Raw genomic sequence first — 18,073 nt, 5'->3', positions numbered from 1 at the left:
GGGCCGCACGCATGTCAGGCAAGCGCGCTACCGCTTGAGCCACATCCCCAGCCCCCAAGCAGGTGCATTTTGGAAGTAGTTTCTCAGGGGAGTAAGTGACTGCCCTGCTGCTGGGAGGAGTCTCCTTATCTAGAAGCCGCTTCATATGTTCCCTCATCCTGGCTCCTGTGGATTCTGGAACAGCGATGGGCATGCAGCCATTTATTAACACAACTGGTTCAAGTTCCTTTGGAAATGGGTCTAGAGTGGTTGTTACTCTGTTAGGTTTTAAAGAACTCCATGCTATTTTTAAAAAAGGCTGCACTAGGCTTATATTCTAGCCCCGTGTGAGCGTGTTTTTCTCCAGATCCATGTCATTGGAGGACTAGTTCCTTCACCTGTTTGGTAGGACCGTTTCCCACAACTGGGCTCAGGCTGCAGAAGGTCTACTTGGCTGATGACTGAATTCCTGATGCAATTGTTTAGAACCCAGGCTTCCTGTGCTCACTGCAAGAAGGTGGTGTGATCCTATTCTAGAAAGAAACGGGGAGCTGTGGTATTAATCCTTTTTCTTCAATCCTAGTGTGTGTGGAGGGGAGATCGTAGTCCATGGAAGTGCTTGCAACCAATGTGAAGCCCTTCCCCTTTGGGACCCAGGGAGATTTGCACATGCACAGTTGCCATTGCTCCCAAAGCTTGGTGAGTTAGGATGGAGTCCATGGGATGGGGAAAAATGTTGGGACTCTGAGTGCTTGGACATACTCCTTTCAGAAAGAACTGGTCAGGCCTGGAGTTATTGCTGAGGTAGGGGGGAGAGGGCTCAGGCAGGGCTGCTGGGTGGACTGCATTTGTCCTGTCTACCTTCAGGGACTGGCTAAAGAGGAGCTTGACTGTTAGCAAGGACAGTTTGCAGATCATGCTGGCAAATCCCTTCTAGGGATAAACTGGGACCCTTGATCTCACTCCCCTTCTGCTCCCATGGATAAAGCTCATGACCCACCACAGCCATAGAAAACCACCCCTTTTATCTCATCCTGATACTCGTGTATATCCAGCTCTTTCTTCTATGAGCACCAGACAAATTGTGTTTCCAGCTACACGTCATTTAGTGTCCACTGTGCTCCATTTGTGACCCCAAGCAGTCTTCCTCTACCCTGGGTGACACTGAATTGGGGTATTCTGTCCCAATTATGTGCCACATTGCTCAAGTCAGGACTAATGCCCAAGTGTCCCCCAACTTTGCCTGCCCTTCGGATGGTAGATATTTTCTCAGTGGTCCAATGCATAGGTCTCTCAATCCAGGTATATCTTTATTTAAGAGGGACTCAAAACAGAAGTATTTATTTGGTATATACATGTGTGGAGAGAATCCAGGAGCCTCCTATTCTGGTATAATTTTGAAACATAATCCTACACACTACGTGCTTTTTCAGGGTGCGGGATTATAATCCAGTACCACACATGTCCTGCACCCAAGCCATACCAGTGCTCTGTGCCTCCAGTTTTCACACCTCCCTTCACATTGGGTTGTCTTGTTCATTCACATCAAGTCCTCTGCTGGAGATAATTGCATTTATCTAGGACTTTTCATTGCACTTAATAAGAAAAATGACATTTAAATACATGTAGAGTCATCTATAAAATTTCTTCATTGTTATTTTTTTGGTCCTAAATTATTGCAATATGATAATTTTATAACATACATTAGTGCCTGGTAATAATAGCTCCAGCTTCTGCTCTTACAGTTCAAATTTTTTTTTCAGAGTAGAAATTAGAAGTTTATTAAAGGACATCAGAAAAGACTTCTCCCAGAGGAAGAAGGGGCCCCAAGAGGTGGAATCCCAGTTCAAAATTTTTGGATAATTTCATTTCGATTTAACCTTCCAGGAGACTTTTCAAACTGTTTGCTTTGGTCCCTTCTTCAATGAAAAGGAAATCATGGTAAAATTTTGATGGTGTGTTATCCTAGATGAACCTGAGGGACGCGGCCATCTTTATAAGGAGGGATTTTATCATTCAGTCTTTTATGTGCTGATCTGTATTTGCATTTCTTCAAATTCTGCAGACGTACTATTTAAGTACACTTATATGTGAAATGTGATATGTATATAATATCAATATAAAACTGACAGAGGGTTTCATAGTATTTGTCAAACTGTATGCAATATGGCAAAGAAAATGTGACTGATTGTCAGAAATGGTTATTTTCCATAGTTTCCTATTTATCTATTCCCAATGGACATCCTCTGTCACCAGGCCCTGGGTCTCAGCTCTGGAGGAGCACGCCGTGTTCCCATATGAACAGGTGCTGTAGTGTCCACATCTGTTTCTGTGGACCTTCATGATAATCACATGTTCTTCAACACTGTCTCAATTTGTGTGTACAATGTGACTTTATTGTACAATCCCTCCTTTCTAAAGACGTTGATTGCTTTGTGATGATGGGACATTTAGATACCTGCTATTTGAAGGATCTGTTCACGGCTCTTGCCTGCATTTCTCTCAAGTCTCTGTACTACTTTCTTAGAAGAGTTTGGTTAAAGGTGAGGAAATTGTTTTCTTTCATCTGTCACTTATCCTTGTACTCTTTAATGGCATCATTTGAGGAATAGAGTTTTTGTTTTCAATACAACTTATAAATTTAAAACTAATTTTTCCCCTGTAACTTTGGAAAAAAATGACTTTTTTTCTGTTCTTGTTTTCCTTTTGTAAAATGGGTGGTTGGAACCAGGGTGTCCTATTACTGAACTATACCCTCAGCCCTTTTAAAATTTTTATTTAAAAATTTGAATTTTTAAATTTTGTCTTAATTTTTTAAAATTACTACTACCTATTTTTTTTTTAATTTAGGCAGGATTTCACTCGGTTGCTGGGGTCAGCTTCACAATTGTGATTTCCCCGCCTCAGCTTCCAGACCACTGGATATATGAGGTGTGTAGCACCACATGTATTCTGTCTCACAATTTCTTTCTTTCTTTCTTTCTTTCTTTCTTTCTTTCTTTCTTTCTTTCTTTCTTTCTTTCTTTATCTCTCTCTCTCACACACTCTTTTTCTCTCTTTCTCTTTCTCTCTCTCTGTGTCTCTGTCTTTCTCTTTCCGTGTCTGTCTCTGTCTCTGTCTGGCTCTGTCTCTCTTTCTTTCTTTCTCTCTCTGTTTCTCTTTTTCTTTCTCTCTCTCTCTCTCCCTCTGTATCTCTCCTTCTCTCTCTCTCTCTCTCTCTCTCTCTCTCTCTCTCTCTCTCTCTCTTTCTGTCTCTGTCTCTCGATATTTTTAGGTCATAATTTATTTTTTTTAGGTTTTTTATATTTTTTTATTTTTTTTAAATACATGACAACAGTGGAATGCATTATAATTCTTATTACACATAGAGCACAATTTTTCATATCTCTGTATATAAAGTATGTTCACATCAGTTTATGCCACTATACATGTACTTTTTGCATTTCAATTCTTAATACACATATATATCAATTTTTGTATTGCTGTATATAATGTATGTTGACACCCAATTCAAGTCTTCATACATGTACTTTGGATAATGGTGTCCATCACATTCCATGATCCTTGCTAATCCCTTGCCCCTCCCTATCCCTCCCTCTCCTCTTCCCTATCTAGAATTCATCTATTCCTCTCATGCTCCCCCTCCCTACCCTACTATAGTAAGCCTCCTTATATAAGAGAAAACATTCGGCATTTTTTTTTTTTAGGGGGGATTGGCTAAATTCACTTAGCATTATCTTCTCCAATGCCATCCATTTACCCACAAATGCCATGATTTTGTTCTTTTTTAATGCTGAGTAATATTCCATTGTGTATATATGCCACATTTTCTTTATCCATTCATCCACTGAAGGGCATCTAATTTGGCTCCACAGTTTGGCTATTGTGAATTGTGCTGCTAAAAACATTGTGGCTGTGTCCCTGTAGTATGGTGTTTTTAAGTCCTTTGGGTATAGAGTAGGGAGTGGGATAGCTGGGTCAAATGGTGGTTCCATTCCCAGTCACTTTGTCAATTTTTAATAGCTTCTTTTGTTTCAGTTCCTTTGATTTCATCTCTGATTTTAATTGTTTTCTGTCCTTTACTGCTTTTGGTGTTGATTCATTTTTTTCCTGGGCTTTGAGATATCATTTTAGGTCCTTTTTTGACTTTTTTCTTTTTTTAAGTTATGAACTCCATGCAATGAACATTCTTCTTAGTAATGCCTTCATAGTATTTCAGAGATTTTGACAAAAAGTATCTGTGTTCTCATTCACCACTAAGAATTTTAAATCGCCTCTTTGATGTTTTCTGCAAACATTTGTTCATTCTCCAGGTATAGGAGTAGCTTCTATTTTTATCATTGATATATAATTTCATTCCATTATGATCTGATAGAATGCAGGGTAGTATCTCTATTTTTCTGTATTTGCTTAGAGTTGTTTTTTGGCATAATATATGGTCTATTTTAGAGAAGGATCCATTTGCTAAGAAGAAAGTATCTTTGCCTGTTGAAAGATGAAATATTCTATGTATGTCAGTTAAATCTAAGTTATTGATTGTATTACTGAGTTCTACAGTTTCTGTTTGGCTTCTGTTTGGAAGATTTATCCAGTGGTAAAAGAGGTGTTTAAAGTCACCCAGAATTATTGTCTTGTGGTCTACTTGGCCCTTGAACTTGAGAAGAGTCTGTTTGAATATAGTCGCTACATTATTTGGGGCATAAATATTTGTAATTGTTCTGTCTTGTTGGTGTATGGTTCCCTTAAGCAGTATAGAAGGTCCTCCTTTATCTCTTCTGATTAACTTTCACTTGAAGTCTACATTATTTAATATAAGGATGGAAACCCCTGCTTGCTTCCACAGTCCGTGTGATTGGTATGTTTTTTAATATTTATTTTTTAAAGATGGACACAATACTATTTATTTTTATGTGGTGCTGAGGATCAAACCCAGGGCCTCACACATGCTAGGTGAGTGCTCTACCCCTGAGCTCCAGCCTGAGTGATATATTTTTTTTCCAACTTGTCACCTTCACTCTGTGGGTGTCTTTTCTTATGAAATAAGTTTCTGGAAGGCAGAGTATTGTTGAGTCTTTTCTTTTTTTTTTTAAATCCAATCTGCCATCTGTCTTTTGATTGTGAGTTTTGGAAATTAGCAGTCAGGGTTACTATCGAGACATGATGTGTATTCCCAGTTATTTTTGTTTATTTTTGATATTTAACTTGACTTGGTTTCTCTTTGATAGGATTTTTCTTTAGAGTGATACTTCCCTTTTCTTACTTTGTAATTGTTTATTTCCTCCTCAAGGATGTTCTGTAGTGCAGGTTTCTAGATTTAAATTCTTTTAACTTTTGTGTATCATGGAAGGTTTTTATTTTTTCATAAATATAATATCTAAATTGAAATCTAATTGCTAATCAAAATTTAATTTTGCTGGGTATGATTCTTGGTGGGCATCTGTTTCTTTCAGGACTTGGTGTATGTTGTTGCAGGATCTTGTAGATTTCAGGGTCTCAGTTGAGAAATCAGAGATCCTGATTTGTTTCTTCCATATATAATCTGATTTCTTTCTCTTATGGCTTTTAAAATACTCTGCTTCTACTGTTTGCTAGGTGTTTTCATTATGATGTGCCTTGGTGTGAATCTGTTGTGATTTTTGTTCATTTGACATCCTGTAAACTTCTTGTATTTGATTTTACAATTCAGTCTTCATGTTTGGAAATTTTTCTCATATTATTTCTTTGAAAATATTGTCCATTTCTGTAGTTTGGACCTCTATGCCTTCCTCTGTCCCAATAGTTGTTAAATTTGTTTTTTTCATGTTATTTCATAATTCTTGAATGTTCTGCTCATGGTTTCTTACAATCTTCACTGGGGTCAACTTTATTTTTCAAGATTATATATTTTTCTTTCAGTGTCGGAGGTTCTGTCTTCCAAGTGATCTATTCTGTTGGAGATGCTTCCTATTGTGTTCTTAATTTGGTTTACTCTTTCCTTCATTTCAAAAATCTGTTTGTTTTTTTCAGAATCTGTATCTCTTTATCTCTTTTGCTTTCTGTATTTGCTTATGTAGCTCTTTATCAAAATGTTCCTTTGCTGCCTGTATTTGCTCTCTTACATCATCCTTTAATTCACAGAAAATTATGTACCTCCTCTACTCCTTCTGTCATTTCTTCTACTGTTCTGTCCCTGGATTCAAATAATGTAGCATCATTGTTTGGGCACATTCTTCTTGGTTTTTCATGTTGCTCATGCATCTTCCCTTCCATCTGTGTTTTCAAGGTGTTACATTTTTACCCTGTAGGATTATAGTGTCCCCAACAGGTTCCAATACCTTTCTTTTTTAAAAATTTATTTTTTAAAAAAATATACAACAGTGGAATGCATTACAATCCTTATTACACACATATAGCACAATTTTTCATATCTATATATAAAGTAAATTTATGCTAATTTATGCCATTATACTTGTACTAATTTCTTTCTGCATTACAACTCTTAATACATATATAACACAAATTTTCATATCTGTTTGTATATAAGGTATGTTGATACCAAATTCAAATCTTCATACATGTGTTTTTGAATAATGATATTGATCATATTCCACCATCCTTCCTAATCCCCTTCCCCCTCCATTTTCCTCCCTCTTTCCTATCTAGAATTAATCTAATCCTCCCATGCTCTCCTTCTCTATCCCACTGTGAGTCACCCCCCATATATCAGAAAATATTTGGTACTTGTTTTTTTGGGGGGGGGGATTGGCTAACTTCACTTAACATAATATTCTCTAACTCCATCCATTTACTGGCAAATACCATGTTTTTATTCTCTTTTATTGCTGAGTAATAATTCCATTGTGTATGTATGTCACATTTTTTTATCCATTCATCCATTGAAAGGCATCTAGGTTGGCTCCACAGTTTGCCTATTGTGAATTGTGCTGCTATAAACATTGACCTGGCTATGTCCCTGAAGTATGCTGTTTTAAAGTTCTTTGGGTATAAACTGATGAGAGGAATACCTGGGTCAAATGGTGGTTCTATTCCTAGATTTCCAAGGAACCTTCATACTGCTTTTCATATTGGCTGCACCAATTTGCAGTCCCACCAGCAGTGTATGAGTGTGTCTTTTCCCCCACATCCTCACTAACACTGTTGTTTATATGCATAATAGCTGGCATTCTGGCTGGAGTGAGATGAAATCTTAGTTTTGATTTGCATTCCTCTAATTGCTATGTTGAACTTTTTCATATATATTTGTTGCTCAATTGTATATCATATTCAGAGAAGTGCTTATTCAGTTCCTTCACCCACTTATTGATTGGGTTAATTTGTGTGTGTGTGTTTGTGTGTGTGTGTGTGTGTGTGTATGTGTGTATGTTAAGATTGAGTATTTCATATACCATAGAGATGAGTGCTGTATCTGACGTGTGTGTGGTAAGAATTTGCTCCCAGGATGTAGGCTGTCTTTTCACCTCATTGATTGTTTCTTTTGCTGAGAAGCTGTTCAGTTTGAATCCATACACTTACTGATTATTGGTTTTAATACTTATACTATTGAAGAATATTGGGGCCTAATCCAATATGATGAATATCTGGACCTAATTTTTCTTCTCTTAGGTGCAGTGTCTCTGGTTTAATTCCTAGGTCTTTGATCCATTTTGAGTTGAGTGCATGGTGAGAGATAGGGACTTAATTTTATTATGCCAAATATGGATTTTCAGTTTTCCTAGCTCCATTTGTTGAAGAGGCTATCTTTTCTCCAATGTATGTTTTTGGTACCTTTGTCTAGTATGAGATAACTGTATTTATGTGGGTTTGTCTCTGTGTCCTCTATTCTACACCATTGATCTACATGTCTATTTTTTTGCCAGTACTATGCTGTTTTTGTTACTATTGCTCTGAAGTATAATTTAAGGTCTGATATAGTGATGCCCCCTGCCTCCCTCTCCTTCCTAAGAATTGGTTTGGCTATTCTGGGTCTCTTTAGTTTTTCCAGGATTAATTTCATGATCCCTTTTTCTATTTCCATGAGCAATGTCATTGGGATTTTGATTGGAATTGTATGAATCTGTATAGTGCTTTTGTAGTACGGTAATTTTGGCAATACTAATTCTGCTTATCCAAGGACAAGAGAGCTTTTTTCATCTTCTAAATCTCATTTAATTTCTTTTTTTTGACATTCTGTAGTTTTCATTGTAGAGGGCTTTCATCTCTTTCATTACCTTGATTCCCATTTTTTTGAGGCTATCGTAAATGAGGTAGTTTTCCTAGTTTTTCTTTCAGAGGTTTTGTCACTGATGTACAGATTCCCTTTGATTTATGGGTGTTGATTTTATATCCTGCTATTTTGCTGAATTCATTTACTAGTTCATTTTCTGGTGGGATTTTTTTGGATCTTCTAGGTATAGCATCATGTCATCAGCAAAGAGTGATAGTTTGAGTTCTTCTTTTTCTAACCATATCCTTTTAATTTATTTCATCTAAATGCTCTGGACAGTGTTTAAAGAACTATGCTGCATAGATGTGGTGAGAGAGGGCCTCCCTGTGTTGCTCCAGTTTTTACAGGGAATGCCTTTAATTTTTCTCCATTTAGAATGATGTTGGCCTGGGACTTAGCATAGAGAGCCTTTATGATGTTGAGATATGTTCCTGTTATCCCTAGTTTTTCTAGTGTTTTGAACATGAAGTGTGCTGTATTTTGTTGAATGATTTTTCTGCATCCATTGAGATGGTCCTATGATTCTTTAAGTTTATTGATGTGATGAACTACCTTTATTGATTTTCATATGGGGAGTCTTGCATCCCTGGGACAAACCCGACTTAATCATGGTGACAATCATTTTAATGTTTTGGTATTCAATTTGCCAGAATTTTCTTCAGAATTTTTGCATCTATGTTCATTAGAGAGATTGCTCTGAAGGTTTTTTTCTTTGTTTCTTTGTCTGATTTTAGAATCAGGGTGATTTTGGCCTCATAGAGTGAGTTTGGAAGTGTTCTCTTTTTTCTATTTCATGAAATAATTTAAGGAGTATTGGTGTTAGTTTCTTCTTTGAAGGTCTTGTATCCATTGAGTCCTGGGATTTTTTTGGTTGGTAGGCTTTTGATGGTACCTTCTATTTCATTGCTTGAAAATGATCTGTGTAACTTGTGTATATCATCCTGACTCAGTTTGGGTAATTTTATATGATCCTAAACATTTGTTGATGTCTTCAATATTTTCTGTTTTATTGGAGTAAACATTTGCAAAATAAGTTCTAATTCTGTATTTCTGTAGTATTCATGGTGATATTCCTTTTTCATCATGGATTTTAGTCATTTGAGTTTTTTCTCTCCTTCTCTACATTAGCATGGATAAAGGTTTATCAAATGTATTTTTTCAAAGAGCCAACTTTTTATTTTGCAAGGTTTTTGAAAAAAATGTTAATTTAATAAATAAATGGCAGCAGAATGTATTACACTTGTTACTACACGTGTACAGCACAATTTTTCATATCTGTATATAAAGTAGTTTGACACCAATTCATGTCTTCATACATGTACTTTGGATAACAATGCCTATTACATTCCACCATCCTTGATAATTCCCTGCCACCTCCCTTCCCTTCCCACCCCTCTACTCTACTGTCTCATTCATCTATTCCTCCCATGCCCCCTCCCTTCCCCACTATGAGTCAGCTTCTTATATCAGAGATGACATTCAGCATTTGCTTTTTTTGGAATTGACTAACTTTACTTAGCATTATCTTCTCCAATGTCATCCATTTACCTGTAAATGCCATTATTTTATTCTCTTATTGCTGAGTAAAATTCCATTGTGTACAAATGCTACATTTTTTTATTCATTCATCTATTGAAGGGCATCTAATTTGGCTCCACAGTTTAGCTATTGTGAATTGTGTTGCTAAAACATTGATGTGGCTGTGTCCCTGTAGTATGCTGATTTTTTATGTCCTTTCAGTATAGTCTGAGTAGTGGGATGGTTGGGTCAAATGGTGTTTCCTTTACCAGTTATTTTGTCAATTTTTAAATTGGTTCTTATGTTTCAGTTCCATTGATTTCAGCTCTGATTTTAATTATTTTGTATCCTTTACTGCTTTTGGTGTTGATTCCTTTTTTTCGCCCTAGGGCTTTGAGATGTAATTTTAGGTTATTTGTTTGTTGACCTTTTTTTTTTTTTTTTTTAAGGAGTGAACTCCATGAAATGAACTTTCCTCTTAGTAATGCCTTCATAGTTTCCCAGATATTTGATAAGTTGTAACTGTGTTCTCATTCACCTCTAAGAATTTTTTAATCTCCTCTTTGATGTCTTCTGCAACCCATTGTTCATTCACTAGAATCCTATTTAGTCTCCAGGTGTTGGAGTAGCTTCTATTTTTATCAGTGATTTCTAATTTCATTCCATTATGATCTGATAGAATGCAGGGTAGTATCTGTACTCTTTTGTATTTGATAAGAGTTGCTTTGTGCATAATATATGGTCTATTTTAGAGAAGAATCCATTTGATGCTGAGGTGTAGTCACCTGTTGAAGGATGAAATAGTCTATGTGTGTCAGTTAAATCTCAGTTATTGATTGTATTATTGATCTCTGTAGTTTTTGTTTGGCGTTTGTTTGGAAGATCTATCCAGAGGTGAAAGAGGTGTGTTAAAGTCACCCAGAATTATTGTCTTGTGGTCTACTTGGTCCTTGAACTTGAGAAGAGTTTGTTTGCGTAGCATAGATGCTCCATTGTTTGGGGCATGTATATTTCTAATAGTTATATCTTGTTGGTGTGTGGTTCCCTTAAGCAGTATGTAGTGTCCTTCTTTATCTGTTTTGATTAATTTTCACTTGAAGTCCACATTATTTGACATAAGGATGGAAACCCCTGCTTGCTTCTGCAGTCCAGGTGAGTGGTAAGATTTTTCCCAACCTTGCACCTTCAGTCTGTGGATATGTTTTCCTATGATATGAGTCTCTGGAAGGCAGCATATTGTTGGGTCTTCTTTTTTTTTTTCATCCAATTTGCCAATTCATGTCTTTTTATTGTTGAATTTTAGAAATTAACATCCAGGATTATTATTGAGACATTATTTGCATTCCAAGTTGTTTTGGTTTATTTTGGTAGTTAACTTGTTTTCTTTGATAGGTTTTTTCTTTAGAGTAATACCTCCCTTTTCTGACTTTGATTGTTTTTCATTTCCTCTTCATGGAATATTTTGCCAAGGATGTGCTTTAGTGCAGGTTTCTAGTTGCAAATTCTTTTAACATTTATGTATCCTAGAAAGTTTTTATTTTGTCATAAAAATAACATCTAAATCAAAATCTAAAGTTTAATTTTGCTGGATATGATTCTTGTTTGGCAGCCACTTTCGTTTAGAGCTCAGTATATGTTGTTGCTGGATCTTGTAGCTTTCAGGGTCTCTGTTGAGAAATCAGCGGAGATTCTAATCATTTTCCCCTATATATAATCTGATTCCTTAATTTTGTGGCTTTGAAAATTCTCTCCTTATTATGTACACTTGGCAGTTTTATTATGAGGTGAATTGGTGGGGATATTTTGTGATTTTGTACACTTGACATCCTGTAAGCTCTTTTGTATTTGATTTTTAAATTCAGTCTTCATGGTTGGAAATTTTTCCTGTATTATTTCATTGAATAAATTGTTCATTTCCTTAGTTTGGAGCGCTATGCCATCCTCTATCCCAATGATTTTTAAATTTGGTCTTTTCATGTTATTCCATAATTCTTGAATGTTCTGCTCATGGTTTTTTATCATCTTCACTGTGTGGTCAACCTCTTTTTTGAAGATTATATAGTTTGTTTCATTTTATGAGGTTTTGTCTTCCAAGGGATGTATTCAGTTGGAGATGCTTCCTATTGAGTTTTTAATTTGGTTTATTGTTTCCTTCATATCAATGATTTCTATTTATTTTTTCCAGAACTTCTATCTCCTTATTGAAGGAATCTTTTGCTTCCTGTATTTGCTTATGTAGCTCTTTGTCAAAAAAAATCCTTTGCTGCCTGTATTTGCTCTCTTATATAATCCTTTAATTCACAGAAAATTATATACATCCTCCATTTCTTCTCTGTCATTTCTTCTGCTGTTTTGACCATGAATTCTTATGAAGGCTCATCTTGTTTAGGGCACATTCTTCTCTTGGATTTTCTTGTTGTTCATGCATCTTCCCTTCTAGCTCTATGTTTTCAAGGTGTTAGTTTTTACCCTGTAGGCTTATAGTTTCCCTGCAGGATTCCAATACCTCTCCCTTAAGGGGGAGATCAATATACACAGAAGCCAATACAAACAATGTGAAGACTTAAAACAAATTGCTCCTATTAAGATGTTTATGCTTTTTTCACAATATACAGAAAAGGAGAGTTCAATCATTATCTACAATATAAATAGTAGGTTTGCAAAAGGGTCTGCAGTTTCTAGTGTGGAAAAAGGGAGAACCACGAGTAGGGTGTAGGATGAGATGTTGAGGTAGTAAGAGTTAAGGATATAGAGTTATTAGGTCTTAAGAAGAGGAATGAAATGTTGAATAGTATCAGTAGAAAAGAGAGAAAGTGATTTTGGGGAAATATGTAAGTGGGAAGACTGTAGCAAGAACAAAAAACATACAAATTAAATAATACAAAATGTAAATATAGGAGATAAAAGAATATACAACACAACTGTAATATACTATTCAGACCTCCCAGACATCAGTAGCCTAATCGATGAGAAGTTTTTGGTTTTACAAATGTTGGGAATGTGAGGGCGGAAGAAGAGGGAGAGGGAAAAGAGAAAAAAAATCTCAAAGAAACAAGGATTGTTTTTTCTTCCAGTGATATATCTTTCCCGCTTCTTTTCTCACCTTCTTGTTGGGGGTGTCTTTTGTTTGCTGGTGTCTCCACCCTCAGGATGGTAAAGGTTATTAGAGTGGGAAGGTTGGTCTTGGGGGGAAGTTCTTGGAATTGGGGTGTAGCACTTGCCAGTCCCTATGGGAGACTGCACCCCAAGGATCTCGTATGCGGACCACCTGCAGACCTTACAATTCCTGGTCTCTAATTTAGTCTCTGAACTCTGGGAAGTAGAAAGGGAGGGGTACTTAAGACAATCAGAAACCCCTCTTTCCAGAAGTCTTGTGGGATGTGCCCTGAGGGCTGTGCACCTGTTGTGGAGAGCCATTGAGCAGATCAGGAAAAGGCTTTGGAAGCTATGGACTGACCATGTGGCTGCCAGCACTGGGCGGGGATAGCAACTGCTGGGGAGGGGGATGGATTTGGGGACTCCAGGTACCTTGATATTGCTTCTAGGCCCCAGCCTCTGTCCCAAGCTAAAAGTTGCCCTAATTTAAGGTGATGACAAAGATGTTCCAAGTTCGAGGTGGCTGCTTTCAGAGATGGGGTGTTGGTTTTGTCGAGCTGGGTGATGGAATTCAGTGACATGTTAAGAGATCCAGCTCTTTGGCATGCAGTGTTGTGGCTGGCAGCTGTCTCTAGACCCTGTCCAGTGTCCCCAGGTGCAGGCTACCACATATAGCACTGTTTGCAGTGTCCCAAGATAGAGGGACACCAGGGGAGCTCCATGTTGGTAATGGGGGTCCACACAGGAATGGTGGCTGGGGATCCTGCAGGGCAGTGGCCACCAGGATTTCTGCATGGGTGGGCATCTAGGAGTCCTGAGTGTGTGCTAAATCTGGTCCTGCTTGGGTGTGGTGGCTGGAGGACTTGTGTGGGCTTTGTGGCCAGCATTCCTGCATGGGAGTAGTGTTCAGGGATCCTCTAATAACTCTCAGAGAAACAGTATTTCCACCGCTTGAATCTTAGGTTACAGAGCAACACAGAATGCAGCCTGCCTCTAGCCCCAATCTTGGGTTTATCCTGTTTTCTGCAATTTAAATTAACCAAGTGACCAAATGCTCATGCTAATCTGATAGCTACTAAAGCTGGGTATTTGTGAAAGTTGTGCAAATATTTTCCAAAATATGATTGAAGGTTAGGTTACTAGCTTTTTTTTTTTTTTTTTTTTTTGTAATGAGCAAGATTTTGGGCACACAACTCGAACTGAAGTATTAATATTTCATGCTTCTTTCTTTAATTGCAGCTCATTTGAAATGTGAATGATATTCTACCCTGAGGAAATAGCCCCTCTTTTGTCTACATGATGTCTCATAACTTGTGCTGTAAGAAATATTCTGAAGCTAAGTGTGACAATTTTTAAAATTTGCAGTGAACAACCCAATTTAAACAAAACAAGGGGATATCTGATACTCATTTAGATTTCCTGATAACACTTGTTTTAGTTTTGGAGATGGATGGATTATTTGCATATTCTGTCTTCTTCTAAATTGAGAATTGGAAATTCGCTGGCTGGTGTATCTCTCATCTCCTGGGCCTGGTAATGTGTGTTTGCAGCAGATTGTGGTCTTGTTCTCTTGGTTTCTGACTTTCAGGGAATAGTTTTGCTGAGATTCTCACCAGTATCTTTGCCTTTGTCAAAGGGGTATTGCAACTCACTTGTGTTTCTTGCTGTCTCACTTTTGTAATCTTTCAAGATGTGATATGAGATAGAAGTGTTTTTAAAGTGGATATTTTAAATGTAGGAGTTCAGTAAGTACTGTTAGAAGCAACAGATGAGCTCAGGTCAGTAACAAAATTCTAGATCAGTCAGTTGTTTGTGTTCATAAGAAAATAAATAGCAAACATAAAATTAAAGAGACAGTTCTAATGACCATGATATCAAAAGCAAAATACTTGGGAATTTTTTGAAAGATGTGAATACTTGAACATTTAACATGACTTGCTTAGAAAATATAACATCACTCCTAAATCATTTCCTTATTTGTGAGGACTTTAACTTCATAGAAAGAAGACAGGAATTAAAAATTTCCCCCTGTGGTCCTGAGGAGAGGACCTAGGTGTTTTACCAGTGAGCTCTATCATCCCAGTTATATTTTTCTTGAATATGGTCTTGCCAAGTTAGGCTAGACTCAAAGTTGTGAGAATTTATCTATTCCTCCAATGTTCCCCCTTTCTACCCCACTATGAGTCAGTCTCCTTATATCAGAGAAAACATTCGGCATTTTTTTCTTTTTTTTTTTTTTTGGCGGGGGGAATTGGCTAACTTCACTTATCATTATCTTCTCCACTCCATCCATTTACCAGCAAATGCCATGATTGTATTCTCTTTATAGCTGAGTAAAATTCCATGGTGTATATATGTGACATTTCTTTTATCCATTCATCCACTGAAGGACATCTAGATTGGATCCACAGTTTATCTTTTGTGAATTGCACTGCTATAAACATTGATGTAGCTGTGTCCCTGTAGTGTACTGTTTTTAAGTCCTTTGAGTTTAGACCAAGGAGAGGAATAGATGGGTCAAAAGTTGGTTTCATTCCCAGATTTCCAAGGAATCTCCATACTGCTTTCCATATTGGCTGCATCAATTTGCAGTCCCACCAGCTGCACCAATTTGCAGTCCCACCAGAATTTTCCCCACATCCTTGCCAACACTTATTGTTGTTCATCTTCATAATAGCTGCCATTCGGACTGGAGTGAGATGATATGTTATGTAATTTTGATTTGCATTTCTCTAATTGCTAGAGATGATGAAACTTTTTTCATATTTGTTGATTGGCTCTATATCCTTTTCTGAGAAGTGTCTGTTCTGGTCCTTGGACCATTTTTTGGTTGGGTTATTTGGTGTTTTTTTTTTTTTTTGGTGCTTAGCTTTTTGAGTTCTTTATATACCTTTGAGATTAGTGCTCTATCTGATGAGGGGTAAAATTTTTCTCCCAGAATGTAGACTCTCTGTTCTCCTCACAGATTATTTCTATAGAAAATTTTTAATTGGATTCTATCCCATTTATTGATTCTTGGTTTTAATTCTGGTGCTATAGGGTCTTATTAAGGAAGTTAGGGCCTAATCATTCATGATGAAGATTAGGGCCTACTTTTTCTTCTATTAGATGCAGCATCTGTGGTTTAATTACTAGGTCCTTGATTTACTTTGAGTTGAGTTTTGTGCAGTTGCTCTTTAAAAGTGACAATGTTGACATGAGAAATTCTTTCTATGGAATATTCATTTTTTATATCTTCTAAGTTTGCTCTTTTCCTTAGGATTTTCTTCCCTCTATAATTTAAGGAAATTTACTTTTTTCCAAAGTATTGAGATGGATAATTTGCTAACAAATTCTTAGCCATTTAAGGGCTATTGTAAGTGTATTTTTCCTTATTAACCTCAGATTTCAATGCATCTTTCTTATTTTACAAACTTATGGAGGTTTAACTGACACACATTAACCTGTACATATCTAAGATCTATATTTTTACCTTTTGTCATATGTACACACTCATGAAACCAGCACCACAATCAACAAAATTATCACATTCACAACTAAAATGTGCTTTCTAATGTCTTTTTCTTCCCCACAATGTGTAGCCCTGGAGGCTGCTAATGGAAGCCACTAGAAGGTAGGGAGGAGGAGGGAGAAGAGGAGGGAGAAAAGGCAGAGGGACACTGGAGACCAGCATGGGGGTTAGATGGGGGCAGGCCAGAGGCACAGCAGCAGCAGTAGCATCTGAACAGGTGGAAATGAGAAGCCCTTGGTAAAGGACGAAGGTGACACCCTGGGGCAGACCCTGAGCCACAAGCAAATGAAGGGATAGCATTTTAGTGTTCTTCCCACCTCGATTCCCAAGGGTGTCCCTTCCCAAGCCCATGTTGGCTGTCACAAAAACATATTTTTTTGGCCAGCTGGGATCCACTTTATCTTCATCCTCCATTTCTTATCTGCATCCCACTTACTCCCTCATCATCCTTTGCAGTTTCTATTCCTTCATCAGCCCCATCTCCTTCTCCTTTTCCACTTCTTTTTTTAAAATATATTTTTATTAGTTATTTATGGACCTTTATTTGCATGTGGTGCTGAGAATGGAACCCAGTGCCTCACATGTACCAGGCAAATGCCCTGCCTCTGAGCCCTGGCCCTTCTGTTCCATGTCTCTATTTTGCTCTTCTCAGCCTTATCCTTCACCTCTTATCATCAGGTCCTTGGCACTAAGTGAACACAGCCTCATGGTCTTGTCTGAGCTGGGGCTGAGGCCATGCTTGGGCTGGTGTAAAAACTGGGTCCATGTATCTGGACAGAAGGGTCCTGCAGTGCAGAGTGTGGTGGCAGCTTGTGGACGTTTCCCAGTGGTGAAGTTGGCAGTGGTGGGGTCCAGTTGGAGCACCCTCATAAAACACTTTTCCCACCTTTCCTCTGTCTAGAGTAGAGTTGCTCTTTCATAGCACACACCCGAGTACAGAGCACCATACCATCTTCCAAGATGCTTTACCATTTACCTTCACCACTGCAGGCTTGTCCATTCCAATCACTCAGTGTCCCTGTGACCATCAGTTTTACAGTTGTGTGTGGGCAGTGTCATTGTTTTTCACCCTTCCTGGTGGATCTACAGTAGTCTCTGCTGCCTTCACTATTAACTTCCTTGAAGAATCCTGCTCAATACTCATGTTCATATATTTATTTGCCATCTGCATATTTTCTCCTTTGTGAAAACTCTTTTAAAAAATTCTTATCTGTGCTGGGCTCTGTTAGGATGTCTTTTTTTTCCCCCCAAAGAAATGTGAAATACTTTGAATATTCTGCACTCTAAGTACTTCACTAAAATTGTTCATGGACAACATCTCCCTTACTAGACCTTCCTTTAAACATTGAGGTCCCCTGACTTAAAATGACCAAAGTAGATTCCACAGAGCTGAAGTCCTAGAACTATTCAGGGGAGAATCTTGGAAAAGAGAAAGTGACAAAATCAGAAGAATGAATCCAAACCCCAGAGTGTATACATGAGTACTGTGGCCCACATGCCCTGTGATGAGGCAACCAGGGACCTGCATTGTGGATGAGGACAACACTAAGTGGTTTGACACAAGGTTACAGCAACTGGGAAAGTGATCAGGTCTAGTCGAGATCATGGTCCCACCTACTCTCTAACCATGGCTCCATTCTCGCTCAACTTCTGGGTGTTCCTCCCTCCTAGGAGCACTTTCAGATTTTGAGAGCTCTAAATTCTCTATTAAGTATTTGGTGACACTGTCCCATGCAGATGTCTCCCCATCTCACTGTGTTGGGGAT

The 18,073-nt window shown here is 37.7% G+C and overlaps 1 long non-coding RNA gene across 1 annotated transcript in view; it reads left to right on the top strand.

Moving 5' to 3' along the window:
• Positions 1-18,073, top strand: part of LOC120893001 (uncharacterized) — a 63,371-nt gene that overhangs the window by 24,937 nt on the left and 20,361 nt on the right. The window lies entirely within an intron of this gene.

The sequence above is a fragment of the Ictidomys tridecemlineatus genome, chromosome 7 (genome assembly GCF_052094955.1).
Source record: "Ictidomys tridecemlineatus isolate mIctTri1 chromosome 7, mIctTri1.hap1, whole genome shotgun sequence".
NCBI lineage: Eukaryota > Metazoa > Chordata > Mammalia > Rodentia > Sciuridae > Ictidomys > Ictidomys tridecemlineatus.
This window is presented reverse-complemented; position numbering and strand designations above follow the sequence as displayed.